The sequence below is a fragment of the Capricornis sumatraensis genome, chromosome 16 (assembly GCF_032405125.1).
Source record: "Capricornis sumatraensis isolate serow.1 chromosome 16, serow.2, whole genome shotgun sequence".
NCBI classification, from domain to species: domain Eukaryota; kingdom Metazoa; phylum Chordata; class Mammalia; order Artiodactyla; family Bovidae; genus Capricornis; species Capricornis sumatraensis.
Genome location: NC_091084.1, coordinates 78,850,096 through 78,858,920, shown reverse-complemented (window position 1 = coordinate 78,858,920; position 8,825 = coordinate 78,850,096). Strand labels below are relative to the sequence as shown.

The 8,825-nt window shown below is 38.3% G+C and overlaps 1 pseudogene; it reads right to left on the bottom strand.

Moving 5' to 3' along the window:
- Positions 1-7,340: 7,340 nt before the first annotated feature.
- On the bottom strand, positions 7,341-8,285 carry LOC138092665 (olfactory receptor 4C15-like; annotated as a pseudogene).
- Between the last annotated feature and the right edge of the window lie 540 nt (positions 8,286-8,825).

Below are 8,825 nucleotides of genomic sequence, written 5' to 3'. Positions count from 1 at the left end.
CACGGTTATGGTGAATACAGAACAGACACAGCTGAAAAGTGGTTCATCTGCAAAAAAAGAGTTCGAGAAATGATGACTTGGCAATAGCAGTTTATTTGGATCCAGAATTGCAACTTTTAGTGTTCTAATTTCATCAAACATATAATTTAGTGTTTCTCAGAGTTTTCGTACTATACTATAGTTTTCAGACTATACTCACTCAGGAATTTTTTTTTTTTTTTAATGTTGACATGCTTTAAACATTGGCATTGATTCAAGGTCTTCTTATGGGTTGCCAAGACTTTTTTTGTGGGGGAAAAAGCCCTCAAGTGTTTGTGCATTCTGCCATGGCCTGAGAACTACTGAATTTGCTTTATGATCTTGATACAATCATTTTAATGTCTTGAGGCTCTTTTTTATATGATAGAGAATTGAACAGATACGTTATTAAGCATATGCATATGATACATATATGTGCATATAACGTGTCTGCTCATCAATTACTGATAATAATATCCTTATATAATTTAGAAATAATATATCTGGAGATTCTCTCCTGACTGAATACATTTGTTTATTTGAACGACAGTTTGTACCATTATTTCTGATCTCTTCAGTATCTTTGTTGGGTTATAATTAAGAAAAAAGCTTCTTTTTCCATCTTTAGCTTCATTGCAGTTATAACTTCACCTTCATTGCCATGAGATATTTGAACAAATCATTGAGGCTAACAATATTTTTCAAATTGCTATATATTTTATATAAGCCATTACATATGTTAGATGCATGCTAGTAAATTTCAAATTCTGTGGATCCAGCCTGTTATTTCACTTCCTATATTTCTGTAACCTGTGTCCTATCTTCCTTCATATCTGATTCTCCTATCACTGTCATCTAGAATATTGCATTCTTTCATGTTTTATCTCTTTAAACTTTGTTTAAAATGTATTTCAGAAATTCAACATAAAAATACATCTCCTTGCCCTCCTTTACTTTTTCCTCATATGCATGCTGCTACTGCTGCTAAGTCACTTCAGTCGTGCCCAACTCTGTGCGACCCCATAGACGGCCTCCTACCAGGCTCCTTTGTCCCTGGGATTCTCCAGGCAAGAACACTGGAGTGAGTTGCCATGTCCTTCTCCCCTATATGCATATATCTATATAATTTCAATCATCTTATTATATTTTCTGATTTCCCTGTTTTAATTTAAAAGCCTCTTCTATGTAGTTAAACTGTATTTGTAGTGTAATTATCTACTTATCAGTTATAAATAAACATGATGTTAGTCATTCAGTCATGCTTGTCTCTTTGTGACACCATGGACTCCACCAGGCTCCTCTCTCCGTAGGATTCTCCAGCCAAGAATACTGGAGTGGGCTGCCGTTCCTTCTTCCAGGGATCTTCCCAACCCAGATACAAAACCCAGGTCTCCTTCATTGCAGACAGATTCTTTACCAGCTGAGCCACCAAGGGAGCCCAAAATTAACATATAAAAGTCTTAAAAATCTTAAAATATAAAGTCTACCATTCATTTTTTGTTTTTCCAAATTTTCAATTTAATTAAAATATTTTTAATAAACTCTTCTCATATAGCTTGTGCTTATTTTAATAGTTTCATCAAATATATGCCCAGGGGATTCATAATATAAATATCACTATTTTAAGTCAATGTCCAACTCTTATTCACATGGACTGTACCCCACCTGGGAGAAGGAAATGGCAACCCACTCCAGTGTTCTTGCCTGGAGAATCCCAGGGTTCGGGGAGCCTGGTGGGCTGCCGTCTCTGGGGTCGCACAGAGTCGGACACGACTGAAACAACTTAGCAGCAGCAGCAGCAGCAGTAGCCCACCTGGCACCTCTGTCCATGGGATTTTCCAGGCAAGAATACTGGAATGGGTGGCCATTTCCTTCTCCAGAGGATCTTTCTGACCCAGGAATCGAGCCCACATCTCCTGCATTGCAAGCATATTCTACCACTGAGCCCCCGGGAAAGCCCAAAACTATTGACACTATTCTCAAATAATCTTTCAATTTGATTGATTCAATATTTATTAGAAAATTAATTATTGTATGGCTATATCTGTATAATAAAATGTCTGGAGCTTCCACTGTATTACACGGTGAGAAAAGTGCCCTTCAAAAATTCGTACTTAACCAATCCCATGGTAGTGTTAGTCACTAGTCCTGCCAGACTCTTTGTGACCCCATGAACCCCATCAGGTTCCTCTGTCCATGGGGTTCTCCAGGCAAGAATACTGGAGTGGGCTGCCATTCCCTTCTCCAGGATGTCTTTCTGACCCAGGGATCAAACCCAGGTCTCCTACATTGCAGGCAGACTCTTTACCATCTGAGACAGCAGGGGAGCCCATAAACCAGAAGTAAAAGTTAGTTCCCTACATATTCTGCTGGCTTCTCAGATATGTATGTATGTATATACATTCAAATGTATATGTGAACTATTTTAATATACAAATTAGATCATTTTCCATTGTTTCTAAAACTATAACAATATGACAAATTTAAATTATAAATAAAATTATAAATGATAAATAAAAATTATAAATGATAAATAAAAGTATATAAATTATAAATAAAATTTAACTTAGGCACTATTATATTTGCTTAGTTAACAGAATTAACATTATGAAATATATATTTTGATTAGCCATACAGTATAACATTTTTGTACATTTTAATTTCTTATATTTCACTTGTTTTGAATTTTGTATGCTTTGTCTTTTTAATATTTTATATCTTCAAGTTTTGAGCTCTTCTTTTTCAGCATTCTGCAATAAACTCTATCAATTTTATGCTCCCATTTCCATTTTAGTCAATCATGCCTTTAAAATTTAATGTCAAATGAAACAAATTTTAACATGAATTTTGATGTACATGTCCTCTTTCTGATTAATCATCAATTCTTTGGTGATTCAATAACACTATCAACTCAGTCATCAAATGTGTGCTGAGAACCTACTCATAGCTGGAGTCAACTTATAGAGCATGAAGAGATGTCCTCAACCTCCTCACAACCACATTGGAGGGATAAGATATCTATGTAAGATTCTTAATCACTGAAAACAACACACAACTCTGTGATAAAACCAAGTGAATTTTAATTCCATATCAGAAAAATCCTAGAAAATAAATTGATTGGTCATTAAAGGTTTAAACATGGGAAATAAGTGAAATTATGGCTTTAATTGAGTTAAACTGCAATTTCCAACAAGGTTCTCTGAAAATTAAATATTCAAAAAGTTTACAAAGGGTTTCCCTAAGTAAGATAAATATATTAATATCAGTAAATCAAACTATTTAACTCTAGTAAAGTTGCACATCTAAATACAATAAGGTTTTCCTTGCAGGTGAGCTAAAATAATATTAGTTCACTGTGAGAAATTAGAAATATCACAATAATTGCAAACTCTTATTGGAAGTTTCAATTTTCTCTGATGATTATTTAAAAAAGAAAATAAATCAATGATTATTTACTTTTAATACATTAGGTTTCCAGTAGGGGATAAAAACAAAAAAGAGTGAGCCCTTTGTTGTGAGAAGAGGAGGAGTTAGGATAGAAGAGTGATTAAATACTTTTAGAAAGGGAACATGCATTACTTCAGGAAAAAATAGATGCTCCCTTCATTAAAAGTTACACTCTCATTGAATCCAACAGTTTGAAGAGATAAATTTTGGGTAGATAACAAACAACCATGATATCCAGTTCAAGTAATTCTATTTTATTTTAAGTAAGCAAAGAGAAGATTTGGAGACATACAAACAGGAAAGCATCATTGACAAGATGTATGCATTAGATCAAATCAATACTACCTGAGGACTTTACTATTGAATTCAGCCATTATCTCCAAACTTTTCTAGACCACCGTGCCTCTTTGATTTGGGAGGGCATCATGGTGACAGAGGTCTTTTTACTTCCTTGATCCTTAAATTTTCCTTTTACCTACTGAGAGGTTAACCAATTCAAGTATATTTGGTGCCAAAATTCTTCCATTCTTCCTAAATTAAATAAACATCTGCCTCTATCTCCTTTGTTCCATATATATATATATTAATGATATATATGAACTGTTTATCCCACAGTTCAGCTTCTTTCTCCCTGAACAACCATGCCATCACTTACCCCAATTAAAGAGAGATTGTTGTTGTGTGTCATAGCAATATATATGGGATATATATATATATATGATTGAATAAGGCAATTCAGGATAAAATATTCTTGTTCCATAATCTTATCATTCAAACAAGTTTTTGCTTGTGTTATTTCATTTGACCTACAGTGTGTGTGTGTGTGTGTGTGTGTGTTTTGGCAAGGTAACTGACCATGTGATTCATCCATTTCTATTTACAAAGCATGAGCTGTGATAAGGAGTGCTCTAATTAAGGCACTTAGGCTAGAACTAGAAAGGGATGTTACTAGGCAGGCTCCTCTCAGCATTCTCCTTACATGTCATATAAAATATCAAATCCTAATCATCATGTGGACTGCATCTTAGAAAAGAGAAATGATGAGTAACTAGAGAAGGAGGACAATTGATATCTTAAATTTCTGTCCTGGCTCCAAAAGCAAGTTCATTAAACTGCATGCTGAGGCTAATATCAAAGCGAAAGAAAATAAAGATTTAACTGGATAATAGTGAAGAGGAGGAAAGAAGCAGACTAATGTAGTCAGAACAGGAGAGAGGAGGGAGCAGGTACCAGGGAAAGAAGAGTCGGGGATGGGATATGGAAAGGCATAGAGTGGGAAGGAGAGCAAACATCTTAGAGAAAGTAGTTTTAGCAAGAGTTTGTCCCACAGTTCAGCTTCTTTCTCCCTGAACAACCACACCATCACTTACCCCAATTAAAGAGAGATTGTTGTTTTGTGTCGTAGCAAGGATTGTCATGGATCTTGAAAACCCAGGTGTGTAGAAAGGGGAGCCCAATTTCATGCTCTGTCCCAGAAACATCAGCACTGACCATGAACTTTGAACCAGGAGCTCCCAAGAGAGAAACGTCGGCCAAGCTGGCCTTCATTCAGTTTGTTTCAGCCTCTGTGAGCAGAGATGCATTTGAGAGGTAGTTCAGCTATGTGCTGAATCCAGGGAAGGGCTAGGAAGCCTGAACCACCATAATTCTTCATTGGTAGAAACACTCCCTAGGAGCTCTGTCATTTGTTAGAAGGCACACTGAATATAGATTCCAAGAGATCTGTGTTTAGGGCTCAGATGGTAAAGAAAGTCAGGAAAAGAAAGTGAAGTCGCTCAGTCGTGTCCGACTCTTTGCGACCCCATGGGCTATAGCCTACCAATCTCCTCAGTCCATGGAATTTTCCAAGCAAAAGGACTGGAGTGGATCTCCATTTCCTTCTCCAGAGGATCTACCCAACTCAGGGATCGAACCCGGGTCTCCCGCATTGCAGGCAGATGCTTTACCGTCTGAGCCACCAGGGAAGTATATGGTAGAGAATCTGCCTGCAATATAGGAGACCTGGGTTCAATCCCTGGATTGGGAAGATCGCTTGGAAGAGTGCAACCCACTCCAGTGTTGTCGCCTGGAGAATCTCATGGACAGAGGAGCCTGGCAGGCTACAGTCCCTGAGGTCACAAAGAGTCAGACACGACTGAGAGGCTAAGCACAGCACGGAAGAAAATATTTCAGACAGACTGAGAAACTTACCTCTTTTCTTACAACCAAACAGATGACTTCCAATAGAGTGCATTTTTCATATCTTCAACTTTGATTTACTTAGAAGGTGAATTATGTGAAGCTTGAATAAAACACACAAACTATACTTCATTGAGATTTATCATTGCCTTCTATCACAAGTGATGACGGGATGTAAAGAGTTTATGGAGAAAGGGAACTCTTCATGTAGCCATAATTCACACAGCTCCTTCCTGGAAACACTGGGTCAGACAGAACAGCAAGGTCTGTACTGGAGCAGAGAGAATGCTCTGAAAATGGAGTGAATTTCTTAATTCGGTTCTTGGAAACTTAACTGGTATAAACTATTCCTACAGTCTGAGAAATAAATGCCTCTGTGGCCAGCTTCCTGCCCACTGTATCTGTGTGTGTGTGTGTGTGTGTGTGTGTGTGTGTGTGTGTGTGAAAAATCATGAGGCTAAGTGTTTTATTTTTCCTGTACTGCATATTTATAGAAATTCACACAAAAGTTTGCAAATGCTTAAGATAGGCTTTAAGCCTCAGGAGCTCCAAGGAAACTATTTCTTCCAAACTAGTCCCGAGTGATATGCAATGAGCTACCTAGCTCAAACAGTCCAAGGGCAAAATCAAGCCTTGGGGACAATTGGTTAACTTCAACTCATATGACTTGATATGAGGCAATTCTGTTCTCTTCCCCATAAACTTTCCTTAAGTCCATCTCTTCTAGAGCTCTGGAAGTCTTTGAAGGCAGTTGAAAGCCCATAGATGAAATATGTGTGGCTAACTACTCTTGTTTGTTTTATATCAAAGTGTGAACAGGTTTCCCTGGTGGCTCAGATGTCTGCCTGCAATGAGGGAGAGCAGGGTTCTATCCCTGGGTCAGCAAGATCCCCTGGAGAAGGAAATGGCAAGCCATTCCAGTACCTTTGCCTGGAAAATCCCATGGACAGAGGAGCCTGATAGGCTGCAGTCCATGGGGTCACAAAGAGTTGGACACGACTGAGCGACTTTACTTTCACTTTTCACTTTCATGCATTGGAGAAGGAAATGGCAACCCACTCCAGTGTTCTTGCCTGGAGAATCCCAGGGACGGGAGAGCCTGGTGGGCTGCCGTCTCTGGGGTCGCACAGAGTCGGACACGACTGAAGAGACTTAGCAGCAGCAGCAGCAATATCAAAGGGCTAATGTCAGCAATAATTACAGTTCTTTGGCAAATCTGAAACATTAATATGTTAATGTTTTTCTTTCTATTGTTTATTATTTTTTAAAATAGAGTTGATTTACAGTCAACTCTGTTTTGTTATTTTCAGTTGTACAGCAGATACATTAGGTTGGGCAAAAAGTTCATTGATATATATACATTTATATATGTAAAACCTAATCTCTAAGATCATTTTGTTTTCCCTCCAGAAATATTTTCCAAAATATCAAATGAGTAGCAAGAAGTGAGAGTATTTTTTCATTCTTCTTTGACTTTTAGATTCTAAGTAAGCATAAAATTCAAGTCTTCTTAATTTTCATTTGAGGATATTGAATTTCCAAATAAGAGTTCATATGTGATCTAAGAATGAAAACTAAATTAGTTCCTGGAACTTATGTTATCTTTTATAATATTACCTTACTTTATCCCCAGTCAAACAATGCTCATCCATATAAAATTTTTGTCCGATTAGAAAATTTGAATTTTTTACTCAACTTTAAATGTTTTCTTTTTCATTAGAAAGCACCATTATCCTGTCCCACACTTTCCTCATGGCACTTTTCACTTCTTTATTCCTAAAAGTGTAAATCAAAGGATTGAATAAGGGAGTTAGGATGGTGTAAAATATGGCTACCATTTTGTCAAAGGAGAAAGAATATGGAGGTCGTACATATGTAAACATGCATGGGATAAAGAACAAGATCACAACAGCAATGTGAGATCCGCAGGTGGAGAGGGCTTTCTGCTGCCCTTCAGAGCTATAGGTTCTCAGAGATAGCAGGATGACCCCATAGGAGACAAGCAACAAGGAGAAGATTAAGATGCTGAAAAAACTCACCGTTGGTGACTACCAAAGGCCAAAGATGTGAGTGTCAGTGCAGGCAAGCCCCAGCAGTGGGCACAAGTCACACATGAAATGATCAGTGATGTTGGAGCCACAGAAGGGCAGCTGGAAAATGAAGAGAATCAGTATCATGGAACGAACAAAGCCCCCTGTCCAGGCTACTGCCATCAGAAGGGCACAGAGTCTGCGGTTCATGATAGAAGAATAGTGCAACGGTTTGGAGATGGCCACATAGTGGTCATAGGCCATGGCACTGAGGACAGTCACCTCCACCCCAGCAAAGGAGCGTTCATCAATGAGCTGGGTCATGCAGCCTTCGAAGGAAATGGTTTTCCTCCAAAGGAGAGCATCCGCAATCATCTTTGGGACAATGATGGAGGAGAAGCATGCATCCAGAAAGGACAGAAAAGCCAGGAAGAAGTACATGGGGGAGCCCCAGAGTGCTGGGCTGCTACTGATGGTCACCACAATTAGCAAGTTGCCCCCGACAGTTGCAATGTAAATGAACAAAAAAACAACAAATATTATTTTCTGCATGGTTGGATTCTGTGATAGCCCCAGGAGGACAAACTCAGTTACAAAGCTTTGGTTTTGCATAATTTCCAAGGAAAAGGTGAAAGGTACCACCACAGTGAGCATGTAGAATCTACAGTTAGAAGAAAGACAAATGTGTCTCAGACCAGTTTTTGGAGCCATTACAGTCATCAACAAATCGGTGCATCCATGTGAAAAATTGACTTATGTTCTTGTGCTTGCTTTTTCATTGAGAACACAAAGCTAGAAGTTTGTTGAAGGTGGTAGGGGGATACCAGGAAGAATTGAAGCTTAGATAAATTGTTAAATGTTTTAAGATAGAGCTTCAATGTAGAAGAAGGGTAGGTATCCACCTGGGGTGGGGTTAAGAAATAGTTGTTATCTAAACTGCCAACTCTGGTCATATGTTAATAGTACTGTTTCCTGGAGTGAATTGTGAGACGAGTTCTGAAGCCTCATCCATGATCTGAGGAAAGGAAAAGAGCAGTTTATTGGTCACGCCTGCCATGTGCATGGGTGGGAGAAGGGGCAATTGCATGTCCTCCATGATCAGGTGACTTCCTTATCTCCAGATAGAAGGAGAAATAAGACAAAATTGAAGAA